Source organism: Pleurodeles waltl, chromosome 12 (genome assembly GCF_031143425.1).
Source record: "Pleurodeles waltl isolate 20211129_DDA chromosome 12, aPleWal1.hap1.20221129, whole genome shotgun sequence".
Lineage (NCBI taxonomy): Eukaryota > Metazoa > Chordata > Amphibia > Caudata > Salamandridae > Pleurodeles > Pleurodeles waltl.
Window position 1 is genome coordinate 3,255,532 of NC_090451.1, and position 17,287 is coordinate 3,272,818.

Sequence of the window (17,287 nt, forward strand, 5' to 3'; positions counted from 1 at the left end):
AGATGGCGATGCACCAATGATTATCCATTGAGGAATCAGGAGTAAATTAGACAGTTTTGATTTAACCACATGACCCGAGGAGAAATCAGGCATTTATTGGACATTCCACTCCAAGCCATTCTTTGCCATTCTACTGAGCCATTTAGGCCATTTCGTTTGAGACTTTGCCGTTTGTTCGCCCTGTTACTCTAAACCACCCTTTACTTATTCCTTACCTGATACTTACTTCTCCTCTATATGAGGGAAGTTCTTGTTCCTTAGCTATGCCATACTGATACTTTGCCCTGTCCTTTCTTTGCTGCTGATGCAAACGACTGATGTCCCGAGGACGAAGACTGATGCTGTTTGCTGATCCGTTGGATGGGTAACTATCTGATGAAAATTGTAATTGTCTGTTTGCCTTTTCTTTCTAGGTACCAACTGCTCTTTGATAGAGGCCATAGTTAGATGTTTTCCAAATTTGTGTTTGCTAAATTGTTTTGCATGAAGCCCAACATGCTGATGCTAATACGAGGTTATTTAAGGTGTTCACTAAAATCTGACGCAAATAGACAAATGACTGAGTTCTTGCTTTGTTGAACCATGCACTACTCAGACTTTGCTAAGTTGCTTCTTAATAATTATGTGTTAATACTGAGTGAATATTCTCTATGCATTGATTAATTGCGTTTCTAATTGCAAATCTGAAGAGTTACTAATGAGATGAATTGCTGATGAGATTAACAGAAATGACTTTAGATTGTAACCAGTAGGGAAATAAATATCCTAACACTTAACTAAATTGGTGTGGTTATTCATGACTGAAAGATCATGGTGTGTTCACTATATTGACTCTCATTAAAGGTTATTGATTAGCATGCTGATTAGTTATTGCGATTGTTGTTGAGATATTGATCTATTGATTTGTGATGCCAAAAGACATCTCGTACTGGGAAGTCCCCGAACCTGGTCTAAAAGGTTCATCGACCTAGGCGTGTCTCCTTGTAAGTTTACTTATCAAGGCTCTGACGCGCCTTCACTAATAAAAAGTAATCTGATCGCTTGCTGCGGAGTCATCGTCAACAAAAACTACCAAAATATTACTTCAATGTATTGTAATTACGACTGCCTCAGTTTTATGCTTTACGTGAGTAGTCGGACAGCAATTTATTTAGCGCAAAAATATTTCTTGTTGATGCACGTACGTTTTTAAACTGAAGTGTCATAGCTGTAGCGGCAATACTCCCAGTTTAGGTGGTTTTATAAACTAAGTTTTACTTTCTCCTACTTAAAACGTTTTGCAGAACAATGCACATTAAATGGGAAGGCAGTTTTCCTTAATTGTGTACTATTTGCTGCCTAATGTTGACATGTAAGCACACCACCAATAACTGACACCTAGAGACTCGAAAGCGCCATACCAGTACAATATTTGTATGATATTGCACTTTAAATCCACGTACAACTGAATTAAAGCAATCTTAGCTCATTTGAGGGTAGTGTGATAGTACATCACATATGGATAGAACACGTTTGGAAAGTGTAATTTTCATGATTACATTACATTTAACATATAAATTCAAGCTGAAGTAGGGATGGACAACAAGGTCGTATAGAGCAAAACTGAAGACAACAAGTTACCATAACAATCTGTAAATATATGCTCTTTATTATGTTTAGACAACTATCACCTAATAGAACACATTTTGGCTACCATATTTTGTACTCCTGAAACATGGTGTTTTGAAGACGAGGTGGCCGAGTGGTTAAGGCGATGGACTGCTAATCCATTGTACTCTGCACGCGTGGGTTCGAATCCCATCCTCGTCGGTTTATTGTTCCATCTTTAGTTTTTAGTATGTGGTAGGGCTGGGTTAACCCTATTTTATGTGAAAGTTAAATGACATATCCCATGGTATTTCCGGCAGTACAACGGCTCAGTTTGGAAACACCGCTCAGTTGAGTACTGTGCTTAGGCATTACTGTAAACAGCGCCAGCCGGGTTCTGCTCATGAATCACAAAATCTTTCCTGAGGCGGAGGGTTGGTAAGTTGAGGGACGTAGATAGTTTGATTCCTTATCCTTAAAGAAAGAGAAGCAGCGCGTGCGAGACGCCAATGTAAGGGTTGTCTTCCTACAGACTCTCAGGACTGGCGCTCCCTGACACCTCCCATGGCCCGGGGCCAATCCTGACCTACTGAATGTATCACGTGCCTGCTGCTGTTGGCGTTGACTTTCCTAGGATCACTTCACAGGCTATACACCCTTATTCTCCAACTCCCCTATACAGCAGAACATCTCACTTCAGAAAGCTTACAGAAACAGGTTTGCACAGGGTAGTGTGGCCGAGCGGTCTAAGGCGCTGGATTAAGGCTCCAGTCTCTTTGGAGGCGTTGGTTCGAATCCCACCGCTGCCAGTATTTTTCAACTCACAAACGTATTTTGTCTGCATCAGTGTCTCACTCTCTGCCTTCTGCACCTACGATCCACATAGCGAGAGGTGAGACTATGTAAAGTGGTGACGTATATATATAAGGGTAGTCAGACAGTGGGACCGAGCCTTCTTATTTTAAAAAACCACAACCTAAGGTGACAAGAATTGTATCGGTAAACAAACCAGCTGTCTTGAAGTCTAACTATAGAGGCGACGAGAGGGGTCACTGTGATGCTGAAAGTTCAGTGAGTGTAAACAGTAGTGATACGTTTCCTTGCAGTGATGACAGCTCGCGTTTCTAAAGCAGAGAGCAAACATACAATGGGGAAGACGAATAAATAAGTAAAGACATATATTATATGCAGACAGTTATTATACTTTGCTTTTCACCTGTAACTCGCTCAACTGTCGGTGAATGCTGCGTTACCCTGCATAGCCAGGTCACCACAGCGGGTGTCCACAGTCTTTGGCCAAGTTACTATAGTTGTGAGCTTGTAGATGTGAGGCAGCGTGGCTGAGCAGGCTAAACTGGCTAGATTTAGGCTCCAGTCTCTCTGGAGCCGTGGGCTTGAATCCCAACACTTTAAGTTTACTTGAACCAAATTCTTTTGCAAAAAAGGTTAATGTAATAAATATTCATTAGGGTCGTGGTTGTGAGTATGACACTAATGGATAAAAGTGGGACTAACAATGCTACAATTCCTGAGACTACCACTGCACTAACAGCCTGGGAGAGGTTTGAGCTGGATACAAGATACTTGCATGAGGGAACTAACTCGAAAGGGGAACTATCCACTGATGTTTTCTATCGCTTGCTGAGTGAGTATGTTGACACAATGGATGCAAAAGATTGTTTTGTGTGTACACAGATTCCTGTTTCGGTACAAGAGGGGGTTACCTATCATAGACTGTCATTAACATATGGGATACGTTGTAGTCTGTTACTAACAAGATTCTATAACCAGGAAGAGATTCAATATTTTTACTCAAATCATGATCTTGTGTTTTCTAATGTGCCTATCATAGAGGATGTGAGTGGGGTAGCTAAGTACTATAGCATAAAGTTAGTTAAAGGATTCTTTCAGGCAACATTAACAATTAGTACATCTTATGCACACCACAATAATTTGACATGTTTGCTTACACCTGTAGAGAAAAGCTTTTTAGATCACACGGAAGAGAGAAGAAGGGCATTGAAGGGTAAACTAGAGAAAGGATTACAGCAACGGGCCTTTGCTAGTAGGGACGGTTATAGTGCAATTAGAGAACAAGGGAAGTTAGCTTTAGACGCACTACATGTAGGAAAGCTTTGCATATCCAAGACCAAATCATACTATTACAATGTGTTTGTGGGAATGAGTGAATGTAAGCGTGTGTTTTTGTTTCAGAGTAAATGGACGTTCATGTTAAATGGACAGGATCCAGCAATCCCCGGGATTTATTATATATGTAGACTTAATGCTTATTACCGTCTTCCAAAGGGATAGTATGGGACATGTTATTTGGGGATAGTTTTCCCAAAGATATATCAACTTGACGATTTGAAAAGGTTACCAAAATTGTCTGAATTACATCGTACTAGACATAAGAAAGAGACTGCTGCTGGTGTAGTAGGAGACATATTTGGGACGATAATTTCTTCAGTTGGAGTTATTGTGAACTCCATAAAGATTCAAAAGTTGTCTACTATTGAGGATAACATGCTGACAAACTTTTCAGGGGCTATACTCCTGATGGATACTGAACTTGCTGCGGAGGGGGCTATGACTCTTCAAAACAGGCTTGCTTTAGACATTCTTTTAGTGAAAAATGGCAGAGTTTGTAGATTGCTCAATGGGTGTAATTGTTGCGCTTACATACCAGATAATAGTAATGAGATTAGAAGTATGCTTACTAACTTGACTAGGGATAGTACGGACTTGAAGGATTTGAAAGAACCAGGTGTTTGGAAAAAGGTTGGGAAAGGATTTGCTTCAGTGGGAAATTGGATTAGTAACATTTGGCATGGGATATTGTCTAAAATAATACAGGGGATATTGATTGTTATAGATTGCTTATTTGGATCATGGGTGGCATGTAAAATTAGTAAAAGAATAAAATTGAAGATGGCGAAAAATAATAGGAGGAGGGAAGAAAAACAAAGGGAAAAATTATTCAGGGCAAGATCAAAGGGGAAACCAAGAAGGGAAGAGATTGATATGAGGGAATTTTAGTATGTAAAATTAGTAGGGAAGATTTGTGTGATGACAAGAGTCATCAGAGGAGGGATTGCTGGAGTGTGTCTTTTAAAATTAATATTAACATGAAAAGCTTACAATATATTGTGTAATGAAGCTGCATAAAAAATGTGTTAACGTAGAAATAATGCACACGTTTGAAATGTGCCCACGGGGAGTGGCTACCAATGTATACGAAGACTAATGAAAGTTATTAATGCTGAATTAATTATGTACTAATGTTTTTAATTTGTATTAACATATCAAAATTGGAGTTATGTATTAGGAGTTTGTTCATTAAGCAGTAGGCCTTAGTTTAGCGCAGGTCTGTGCCTAGCTGCCTGGTCTCATATTGAACTGTCTTTTTCTAACGTGCAATGTGCTATTTTCCTGAAGGACATGAAACTGTACTTTCCCAGAAGCTAGAGATGAGTGTAGCTGTAGTAAATTCTTTCTCATGGGACCCTACTTGTTCAAGGAGACATTCTTGCTGAATGCAACAGGGTAATTTGTAACAGGTGCAAGGCTGCCTGGAGTAGGAGAAAACAATGGAACTACTGACTGTAGCGTAAAATGTAACTTTTCTTACCTGACATTCCAACCGATGAAAACGTCAATAACATGGGCCAATCAACGACATGAGAACTGTGGTTTGTGTAATACTCTGGTGAAGATTATTGGACAGAGATGGCGATGCACCAATGATTATCCATTGAGGAATTAGAAGTAAATTAGACAGTTTTGATTTAACCACATGACCCGAGGAGAAATCAGGCATTTATTGGACATTCCACTCCAAGCCATTCTTTGCCATTCTACTGAGCCATTTAGGCCATTTCGTTTGAGACTTTGCCGTTTGTTCGCCCTGTTACTCTAAACCACCCTTTACTTATTCCTTACCTGATACTTACTTCTCCTCTATATGAGGGAAGTTCTTGTTCCTTAGCAATGCCATACTGATACTTTGCCCTGTCCTTTCTTTGCTGATGATGCAAACGACTGATGTCCCGAGAACGAAGACTGACGCTGTTTGCTGATCCGTTGGATGGGTAACTATCTGATGAAAATTGTAATTGTCTGTTTGCCTTTTCTTTCTAGGTACCAACTGCTCTTTGATAGAGGCCATAGTTAGATGTTTTCCAAATTTGTGTTTGCTAAATAGTTTTGCATGAAGCCCAACATGCTGATGCTAATACGAGGTTATTTAAGGTGTTCACTAAAATCTGCCGCAAATAGACAAATGACTGAGTTCTTGCTTTGTTGAACCATGCACTACTGAGACTTTGCTAAGTTGCTTCTTAATAATTATGTGTTAATACTGAGTGAATATTCTCTATGCATTGATTAATTGCGTTTCTAATTGCAAATCTGAAGAGTTACTAATGAGATGAATTGCTGATGAGATTAACAGAAATGAGTTTAGATTGTAACCAGTAGGGAAATAAATATCCTAACACTTAACTAAATTGGTGTGGTTATTCATGACTGAACGATCATGGTGTGTTCACTTTATTGACTCTCATTAAAGGTTATTGATTAGCATGCTGATTATTTATTGCGATTGTTGTTGAGATATTGATCTATTGATTTGCGATGCCAAAAGACATCTCGTACTGGGAAGTCCCCGAACCTGGTCTAAAAGGTTCATCGACCTAGGCGTGTCTCCTTGTAAGTTTACTTATCAAGGCTCTGACGCGCCTTCACTAATAAAAAGTAATCTGATCGCTTGCTGCGGAGTCATCGTCAACAAAAACTACCAAAATATTACTTCAATGTATTGTAATTACGACTGCCTCAGTTTTATGCATTACGTGAGTAGTCGGACAGCAATTTATTTAGCGCAAAAATATTTCTTGTTGATGCACGTACGTTTTTAAACTGAAGTGTCATAGCTGTAGCGGCAATACTCCCAGTTTAGGTGGTTTTATAAACTAAGTTTTACTTTCTCCTACTTAAAACTTTTTGCAGAACAATGCACATTAAATGGGAAGGCAGTTTTCCTTAATTGTGTACTATTTGCTGCCTAATGTTGACATGTAAGCACACCACCAATAACTGACACCTAGAGACTCGAAAGCGCCATACCAGTACAATATTTGTATGATATTGCACTTTAAATCCACGTACAACTGAATTAAAGCAATCTTAGCTCATTTGAGGGTAGTGTGATAATACATCACATATGGATAGAACACGTTTGGAAAGTGTAATTTTCATGATTACATTACATTTAACATATAAATTCAAGCTGAAGTAGGGATGGACAACAAGGTCGTATAGAGCAAAGCTGAAGACAACAAGTTACCATAACAATCTGTAAATATGTGCTCTTTATTATGTTTAGACAACTATCACCTAATAGAACACATTTTGGCTACCATATTTTGTACTCCTGAAACATGGTGTTTTCAAGACGAGGTGGCCGAGTGGTTAAGGCGATGGACTGCTAATCCATTGTGCTCTGCACGCGTGGGTTCGAATCCCATTCTCGTCGGTTTATTGTTCCGTCTTTCGTTTTTAGAATGTGGTATGGCTGGGTTAACCCTATTTTATGAGAAAGTTAAATGACATATCCCATGGTATTTCCGGCAGTTCAACGGCTCAGTTTGGAAACACCGCTCAGTTGAGTACTGTGCTTAGGCATTACTGTAAACAGCGCCAGCTGGGTTCTGCTCATGAATCGCAAAATCTTTCCTGAGGCGGAGGGTTGGTAAGTTGAGGGACGTAGATAGTTTGATTCCTTATCCTTAAAGAAAGAGAAGCAGCGCGTGCGGGACGCCAATGTAAGGGTTGTCTTCCTACGGACTCTCAGGACTGGCGCTCCCTGACACCTCCCATGGCCCGGGGCCAATCCTGACCTACTGAATGTATCACGTGTCTGCTGCTGTTGGCGTTGACTTTCCTAGGATCACTTCGCAGGCTATACACCCTTATTCTCCAACTCCCCTATACAACAGAACATCTCACTTCAGAAAGCTTACAGAAACAGGTTTGCACAGGGTAGTGTGGCCGAGCGGTCTAAGGCGCTGGATTAAGGCTCCAGTCTCTTTGGAGGTGTGGGTTCGAATCCCACTGCTGCCAGTATTTTTCAACTCACAAACGTATTTTGTCTGCATCAGTGTCTCACTCTCTGCCTTCTGCACCTACGATCCACATAGCGAGAGGTGAGACTATGTAAAGTGGTGACGTATATATATAAGGGTAGCCAGACAGTGGGACCGAGCCTTCTTATTTTAAAAAACCACAACCTCAGGTGACAAGAATTGTATCGGTAAACAAACCAGCTGTCTTGAAGTCTAACTATAGAGGCGACGAGAGGGGTCACTGTGATGCTGAAAGTTCAGTGAGTGTAAACAGTAGAACGCTGTGTGATACGTTTCCTTGCAGTGATGACAGCTCGCGTTTCTAAAGCAGAGAGCAAACATACAATGGGGAAGAAGAATAAAAAAGGAAAGACATATATTATATGCAGACAGTTATTATACTTTGCTTTTCACCTGTAACTCGCTCAACTGTCGGTGAATGCTGCGTTACCCTGCATAGCCAGGTCACCACAGCGGGTGTCCACAGTGTTTGGCCAAGTTACTATAGTTGTGAGCTTGTAGATGTGAGGTAGCGTGGCTGAGCAGGCTAAACTGGCTAGATTTAGGCTCCAGTCTCTCTGGAGCCGTGGGCTTCAATCCCAACACTTTAAGTTTACTTGAACCAAATACTTTTGCAAAAAAGGTTCATGTAATAAATGTTCATTAGGGTCGTGGTTGTGAGTATGACACTAATGGATAAAAGTGGGACTAACAATGCTACAATTCCTGAGACTACCACTGCACTAACAGCCTGGGAGAGGTTTGAGCTGGATACAAGATACTTGCATGAGGGAACTAACTCGAAAGGGGAACTATCCACTGATGTTTTCTATCGCTTGCTGAGTGAGTATGTTGACACAATGGATGCAAAAGATTGTTTTGTGTGTACACAGATTCCTGTTTCGGTACAAGAGGGGGTTACCTCTCATAGACTGTCATTAACATATGGGATACGTTGTAGTCTGTTACTAACAAGATTCTATAACCAGGAAGAGATTCAATATTTTTACTCAAATCATGATCTTGTGTTTTCTAATGTGCCTATCATAGAGGATGTGAGTGGGGTAGCTAAGTACTATAGCATAAAGTTAGTTAAAGGATTCTTTCAGGCAACATTAACAATTAGTACATCTTATGCACACCACAATAATTTGACATGTTTGCTTACACCTGTAGAGAAAAGCTTTTTAGATCACACGGAAGAGAGAAGAAGGGCATTGAAGGGTAAACTAGAGAAAGGATTACAGCAACGGGCCTTTGCTAGTAGGGACGGTTATAGTGCAATTAGAGAACAAGGGAAGTTAGCTTTAGACGCACTACATGTAGGAAAGCTTTGCATATCCAAGACCAAATCATACTATTACAATGTGTTTGTGGGAATGAGTGAATGTAAGCGTGTGTTTTTGTTTCAGAGTAAATGGACGTTCATGTTAAATGGACAGGATCCAGCAATCCCCGGGATTTATTATATATGTGGACTTAATGCTTATTACCGTCTTCCAAAGGGATAGTATGGGACATGTTATTTGGGGATAGTTTTCCCAAAGATATATCAACTTGACGATTTGAAAAGGTTACCAAAATTGTCTGAATTTCATCGTACTAGACATAAGAAAGAGACTGCTGCTGGTGTAGTAGGAGACATATTTGGGACGATAATTTCTTCAGTTGGAGTTATTGTGAACTCCATAAAGATTCAAAAGTTGTCTACTATTGAGGATAACATGCTGACAAACTTTTCAGGGGCTATACTCCTGATGGATACTGAACTTGCTGCGGAGGGGGCTATGACTCTTCAAAACAGGCTTGCTTTAGACATTCTTTTAGTGAAAAATGGCAGAGTTTGTAGATTGCTCAATGGGTGTAATTGTTGCGCTTACATACCAGATAATAGTAATGAGATTAGAAGTATGCTTACTAACTTGACTAGGGATAGTACGGACTTGAAGGATTTGAAAGAACCAGGTGTTTGGAAAAAGGTTGGGAAAGGATTTGCTTCAGTGGGAAATTGGATTAGTAACATTTGGCATGGGATATTGTCTAAAATAATACAGGGGATATTGATTGTTATAGATTGCTTATTTGGATCATGGGTGGCATGTAAAATTAGTAAAAGAATAAAATTGAAGATGGCGAAAAATAATAGGAGGAGGGAAGAAAAACAAAGGGAAAAATTATTCAGGGCAAGATCAAAGGGGAAACCAAGAAGGGAAGAGATTGATATGAGGGAATTTTAGTATGTAAAATTAGTAGGGAAGATTTGTGTGATGACAAGAGTCATCAGAGGAGGGATTGCTGGAGTGTGTCTTTTAAAATTAATATTAACATGAAAAGCTTACAATATATTGTGTAATGAAGCTGCATAAAAAATGTGTTAACGTAGAAATAATGCACACGTTTGAAATGTGCCCACGGGGAGTGGCTACCAATGTATACGAAGACTAATGAAAGTTATTAATGCTGAATTAATTATGTACTAATGTTTTTAATTTGTATTAACATATCAAAATTGGAGTTATGTATTAGGAGTTTGTTCATTAAGCAGTAGGCCTTAGTTTAGCGCAGGTCTGTGCCTAGCTGCCTGGTCTCATATTGAACTGTCTTTTTCTAACGTGCAATGTGCTATTTTCCTGAAGGACATGAAACTGTACTTTCCCAGAAGCTAGAGATGAGTGTAGCTGTAGTAAATTCTTTCTCATGGGACCCTACTTGTTCAAGGAGACATTCTTGCTGAATGCAACAGGGTAATTTGTAACAGGTGCAAGGCTGCCTGGAGTAGGAGAAAACAATGGAACTACTGACTGTAGCGTAAAATGTAACTTTTCTTACCTGACATTCCAACCGATGAAAACGTCAATAACATGGGCCAATCAACGACATGAGAACTGTGGTTTGTGTAATACTCTGGTGAAGATTATTGGACAGAGATGGCGATGCACCAATGATTATCCATTGAGGAATTAGAAGTAAATTAGACAGTTTTGATTTAACCACATGACCCGAGGAGAAATCAGGCATTTATTGGACATTCCACTCCAAGCCATTCTTTGCCATTCTACTGAGCCATTTAGGCCATTTCGTTTGAGACTTTGCCGTTTGTTCGCCCTGTTACTCTAAACCACCCTTTACTTATTCCTTACCTGATACTTACTTCTCCTCTATATGAGGGAAGTTCTTGTTCCTTAGCAATGCCATACTGATACTTTGCCCTGTCCTTTCTTTGCTGATGATGCAAACGACTGATGTCCCGAGAACGAAGACTGACGCTGTTTGCTGATCCGTTGGATGGGTAACTATCTGATGAAAATTGTAATTGTCTGTTTGCCTTTTCTTTCTAGGTACCAACTGCTCTTTGATAGAGGCCATAGTTAGATGTTTTCCAAATTTGTGTTTGCTAAATAGTTTTGCATGAAGCCCAACATGCTGATGCTAATACGAGGTTATTTAAGGTGTTCACTAAAATCTGCCGCAAATAGACAAATGACTGAGTTCTTGCTTTGTTGAACCATGCACTACTGAGACTTTGCTAAGTTGCTTCTTAATAATTATGTGTTAATACTGAGTGAATATTCTCTATGCATTGATTAATTGCGTTTCTAATTGCAAATCTGAAGAGTTACTAATGAGATGAATTGCTGATGAGATTAACAGAAATGACTTTAGATTGTAACCAGTAGGGAAATAAATATCCTAACACTTAACTAAATTGGTGTGGTTATTCATGACTGAACGATCATGGTGTGTTCACTTTATTGACTCTCATTAAAGGTTATTGATTAGCATGCTGATTATTTATTGCGATTGTTGTTGAGATATTGATCTATTGATTTGCGATGCCAAAAGACATCTCGTACTGGGAAGTCCCCGAACCTGGTCTAAAAGGTTCATCGACCTAGGCGTGTCTCCTTGTAAGTTTACTTATCAAGGCTCTGACGCGCCTTCACTAATAAAAAGTAATCTGATCGCTTGCTGCGGAGTCATCGTCAACAAAAACTACCAAAATATTACTTCAATGTATTGTAATTACGACTGCCTCAGTTTTATGCATTACGTGAGTAGTCGGACAGCAATTTATTTAGCGCAAAAATATTTCTTGTTGATGCACGTACGTTTTTAAACTGAAGTGTCATAGCTGTAGCGGCAATACTCCCAGTTTAGGTGGTTTTATAAACTAAGTTTTACTTTCTCCTACTTAAAACTTTTTGCAGAACAATGCACATTAAATGGGAAGGCAGTTTTCCTTAATTGTGTACTATTTGCTGCCTAATGTTGACATGTAAGCACACCACCAATAACTGACACCTAGAGACTCGAAAGCGCCATACCAGTACAATATTTGTATGATATTGCACTTTAAATCCACGTACAACTGAATTAAAGCAATCTTAGCTCATTTGAGGGTAGTGTGATAATACATCACATATGGATAGAACACGTTTGGAAAGTGTAATTTTCATGATTACATTACATTTAACATATAAATTCAAGCTGAAGTAGGGATGGACAACAAGGTCGTATAGAGCAAAGCTGAAGACAACAAGTTACCATAACAATCTGTAAATATGTGCTCTTTATTATGTTTAGACAACTATCACCTAATAGAACACATTTTGGCTACCATATTTTGTACTCCTGAAACATGGTGTTTTCAAGACGAGGTGGCCGAGTGGTTAAGGCGATGGACTGCTAATCCATTGTGCTCTGCACGCGTGGGTTCGAATCCCATTCTCGTCGGTTTATTGTTCCGTCTTTCGTTTTTAGTATGTGGTAGGGCTGGGTTAACCCTATTTTATGAGAAAGTTAAATGACATATCCCATGGTATTTCCGGCAGTACAACGGCTCAGTTTGGAAACACCGCTCAGTTGAGTACTGTGCTTAGGCATTACTGTAAACAGCGCCAGCTGGGTTCTGCTCATGAATCGCAAAATCTTTCCTGAGGCGGAGGGTTGGTAAGTTGAGGGACGTAGATAGTTTGATTCCTTATCCTTAAAGAAAGAGAAGCAGCGCGTGCGGGACGCCAATGTAAGGGTTGTCTTCCTACGGACTCTCAGGACTGGCGCTCCCTGACACCTCCCATGGCCCGGGGCCTATCCTGACCTACTGAATGTATCACGTGTCTGCTGCTGTTGGCGTTGACTTTCCTAGGATCACTTCGCAGGCTATACACCCTTATTCTCCAACTCCCCTTTTCAACAGAACATCTCACTTCAGAAAGCTTACAGAAACAGGTTTGCACAGGGTAGTGTGGCCGAGCGGTCTAAGGCGCTGGATTAAGGCTCCAGTCTCTTTGGAGGTGTGGGTTCGAATCCCACTGCTGCCAGTATTTTTCAACTCACAAACGTATTTTGTCTGCATCAGTGTCTCACTCTCTGCCTTCTGCACCTACGATCCACATAGCGAGAGGTGAGACTATGTAAAGTGGTGACGTATATATATAAGGGTAGCCAGACAGTGGGACCGAGCCTTCTTATTTTAAAAAACCACAACCTCAGGTGACAAGAATTGTATCGGTAAACAAACCAGCTGTCTTGAAGTCTAACTATAGAGGCGACGAGAGGGGTCACTGTGATGCTGAAAGTTCAGTGAGTGTAAACAGTAGAACGCTGTGTGATACGTTTCCTTGCAGTGATGACAGCTCGCGTTTCTAAAGCAGAGAGCAAACATACAATGGGGAAGAAGAATAAAAAAGGAAAGACATATATTATATGCAGACAGTTATTATACTTTGCTTTTCACCTGTAACTCGCTCAACTGTCGGTGAATGCTGCGTTACCCTGCATAGCCAGGTCACCACAGCGGGTGTCCACAGTGTTTGGCCAAGTTACTATAGTTGTGAGCTTGTAGATGTGAGGTAGCGTGGCTGAGCAGGCTAAACTGGCTAGATTTAGGCTCCAGTCTCTCTGGAGCCGTGGGCTTCAATCCCAACACTTTAAGTTTACTTGAACCAAATACTTTTGCAAAAAAGGTTCATGTAATAAATGTTCATTAGGGTCGTGGTTGTGAGTATGACACTAATGGATAAAAGTGGGACTAACAATGCTACAATTCCTGAGACTACCACTGCACTAACAGCCTGGGAGAGGTTTGAGCTGGATACAAGATACTTGCATGAGGGAACTAACTCGAAAGGGGAACTATCCACTGATGTTTTCTATCGCTTGCTGAGTGAGTATGTTGACACAATGGATGCAAAAGATTGTTTTGTGTGTACACAGATTCCTGTTTCGGTACAAGAGGGGGTTACCTCTCATAGACTGTCATTAACATATGGGATACGTTGTAGTCTGTTACTAACAAGATTCTATAACCAGGAAGAGATTCAATATTTTTACTCAAATCATGATCTTGTGTTTTCTAATGTGCCTATCATAGAGGATGTGAGTGGGGTAGCTAAGTACTATAGCATAAAGTTAGATAAAGGATTCTTTCAGGCAACATTAACAATTAGTACATCTTATGCACACCACAGTAATTTGACATGTTTGCTTACACCTGTAGAGAAAAGCTTTTTAGATCACACGGAAGAAAGAAGAAGGGCATTGAAGGGTAAACTAGAGGAAGGATTACAGCAACGGGCCTTTGCTAGTAGGGACGGTTATAGTGCAATTAGAGAACAAGGGAAGTTAGCTTTAGACGCACTACATGTAGGAAAGCTTTGCATATCCAAGACCAAATCATACTATTACAATGTGTTTGTGGGAATGAGTGAATGTAAGCGTGTGTTTTTGTTTCAGAGTAAATGGACGTTCATGTTAAATGGACAGGATCCAGCAATCCCCGGGATTTATTATATATGTGGACTTAATGCTTATTACCGTCTTCCAAAGGGATAGTATGGGACATGTTATTTGGGGATAGTTTTCCCAAAGATATATCAACTTGACGATTTGAAAAGGTTACCAAAATTGTCTGAATTACATCGTACTAGACATAAGAAAGAGACTGCTGCTGGTGTAGTAGGAGACATATTTGGGACGATAATTTCTTCAGTGGGAGTTATTGTGAACTCCATAAAGATTCAAAAGTTGTCTACTATTGAGGATAACATGCTGACAAACTTTTCAGGGGCTATACTCCTGATGGATACTGAACTTGCTGCGGAGGGGGCTATGACTCTTCAAAACAGGCTTGCTTTAGACATTCTTTTAGTGAAAAATGGCAGAGTTTGTAGATTGCTCAATGGGTGTAATTGTTGCGCTTACATACCAGATAATAGTAATGAGATTAGAAGTATGCTTACTAACTTGACTAGGGATAGTACGGACTTGAAGGATTTGAAAGAACCAGGTGTTTGGAAAAAGGTTGGGAAAGGATTTGCTTCAGTGGGAAATTGGATTAGTAACATTTGGCATGGGATATTGTCTAAAATAATACAGGGGATATTGATTGTTATAGATTGCTTATTTGGATCATGGGTGGCATGTAAAATTAGTAAAAGAATAAAATTGAAGATGGCGAAAAATAATAGGAGGAGGGAAGAAAAACAAAGGGAAAAATTATTCAGGGCAAGATCAAAGGGGAAACCAAGAAGGGAAGAGATTGATATGAGGGAATTTTAGTATGTAAAATTAGTAGGGAAGATTTGTGTGATGACAAGAGTCATCAGAGGAGGGATTGCTGGAGTGTGTCTTTTAAAATTAATATTAACATGAAAAGCTTACAATATATTGTGTAATGAAGCTGCATAAAAAATGTGTTAACGTAGAAATAATGCACACGTTTGAAATGTGCCCACGGGGAGTGGCTACCAATGTATACGAAGACTAATGAAAGTTATTAATGCTGAATTAATTATGTACTAATGTTTTTAATTTGTATTAACATCAAAATTGGAGTTATGTATTAGGAGTTTGTTCATTAAGCAGTAGGCCTTAGTTTAGCGAAGGTCTGTGCCTAGCTGCCTGGTCTCATATTGAACTGTCTTTTTCTATCGTGCAATGTGCTATTTTCCTGAAGGACATGAAACTGTACTTTCCCAGAAGCTAGAGATGTGTGTAGCTGTAGTAAATTCTTTCTCATGGGACCCTACTTGCTCAAGGAGACATTCTTGCTGAATGCAACAGGGTAATATGTAACAGGTGCAAGGCTGCCTGGAGTAGGAGAAAACAATGGAACTACTGACTGTGAGCGTAAAATGTAACTTTTCTTACCTGACATTCCAACCTATGAAAACGTGAATAACATGGGCCAATCAACGACATGAGAACTGTGGTTTGTGTAAAACTCTGGTGAAGATTATTGGACAGAGATGGCGATGCACCAATGATTATCCATTGAGGAATTAGGAGTAAATTAGACAGTTTTGATTTAACCTCATGACCCGAGGAGAAATCAGGCATTTATTGGACATTCCACTCCAAGCCATTCTTTGCCATTCTACTGAGCCATTTAGGCCATTTCGTTTGAGACTTTGCCGTTTGTTCGCCCTGTTACTCTAAACCACCCTTTACTTATTCCTTACCTGATACTTACTTCTCCTCTATATGAGGGAAGTTCTTGTTCCTTAGCTATGCCATACTGATACTTTGCCATGTCCTTTCTTTGCTGATGATGCAAACGATTGATGTCCCGAGAACGAAGACTGACGCTGTTTGCTGATCCGTTGGATGGGTAACTATCTGATGAAAATTGTAATTGTCTGTTTGCCTTTTCTTTCTAGGTACCAACTGCTCTTTGATAGAGGCCATAGTTAGATGTTTTCCAAATTTGTGTTTGCTAAATTGTTTTGCATGAAGCCCAACATGCTGATGCTAATACGAGGTTATTTAAGGTGTTCACTAAAATCTGACGCAAATAGACAAATGACTGAGTTCTTGCTTTGTTGAACCATGCACTACTGAGACTTTGCTAAGTTGCTTCTTAATAATTATGTGTTAATACTGAGTGAATATTCTCTATGCATTGATTAATTGCGTTTCTAATTGCAAATCTGAAGAGTTACTAATGAGATGAATTGCTGATGAGATTAACAGAAATGACTTTAGATTGTAACCAGTAGGGAAATAAATATCCTAACACTTAACTAAATTGGTGTGGTTATTCATGACTGAAAGATCATGGTGTGTTCACTTTATTGACTCTCATTAAAGGTTATTGATTAGCATGCTGATTAGTTATTGCGATTGTTGTTGAGATATTGATCTATTGATTTGCGATGCCAAAAGACATCTCGTACTGGGAAGTCCCCGAATCTGGTCTAAAAGGTTCATCGACCTAGGCGTGTCTCCTTGTAAGTTTACTTATCAAGGCTCTGACGCGCCTTCACTAATAAAAAGTAATCTGATCGCTTGCTGCGGAGTCATCGTCAACAAAAACTACCAAAATATTACTTCAATGTATTGTAATTACGACTGCCTCAGTTTTATGCATTACGTGAGTAGTCGGACAGCAATTTATTTAGCGCAAAAATATTTCTTGTTGATGCACGTACGTTTTTAAACTGAAGTGTCATAGCTGTAGCGGCAATACTCCCAGGTTAGGTGGTTTTATAAACTAAGTTTTACTTTCTCCTACTTAAAACTTTTTGCAGAACAATGCACATTAAATGGGAAGGCAGTTTTCCTTAATTGTGTAC

The 17,287-nt window shown here is 39.7% G+C and overlaps 6 non-coding genes across 6 annotated transcripts; all 6 read left to right on the forward strand.

The window, feature by feature from the left end:
- Positions 1–1,727: 1,727 nt before the first annotated feature.
- Positions 1,728–1,809, forward strand: TRNAS-GCU (transfer RNA serine (anticodon GCU)). The gene has a single exon. It is a non-coding gene; the product is annotated as a tRNA-Ser (tRNA).
- Positions 1,810–2,314: 505 nt separating this feature from the next.
- TRNAL-AAG (transfer RNA leucine (anticodon AAG)) lies at positions 2,315–2,396 on the forward strand. The gene has a single exon. It is a non-coding gene; the product is annotated as a tRNA-Leu (tRNA).
- Positions 2,397–7,041: 4,645 nt separating this feature from the next.
- TRNAS-GCU (transfer RNA serine (anticodon GCU)) lies at positions 7,042–7,123 on the forward strand. Its single transcript has one exon. It is a non-coding gene; the product is annotated as a tRNA-Ser (tRNA).
- A 505-nt stretch (positions 7,124–7,628) lies between these two features.
- On the forward strand, positions 7,629–7,710 carry TRNAL-AAG (transfer RNA leucine (anticodon AAG)). Its single transcript has one exon. It is a non-coding gene; the product is annotated as a tRNA-Leu (tRNA).
- Positions 7,711–12,364: 4,654 nt separating this feature from the next.
- Positions 12,365–12,446, forward strand: TRNAS-GCU (transfer RNA serine (anticodon GCU)). The gene has a single exon. It is a non-coding gene; the product is annotated as a tRNA-Ser (tRNA).
- A 505-nt stretch (positions 12,447–12,951) lies between these two features.
- Positions 12,952–13,033, forward strand: TRNAL-AAG (transfer RNA leucine (anticodon AAG)). The gene has a single exon. It is a non-coding gene; the product is annotated as a tRNA-Leu (tRNA).
- Positions 13,034–17,287: the final 4,254 nt, after the last annotated feature.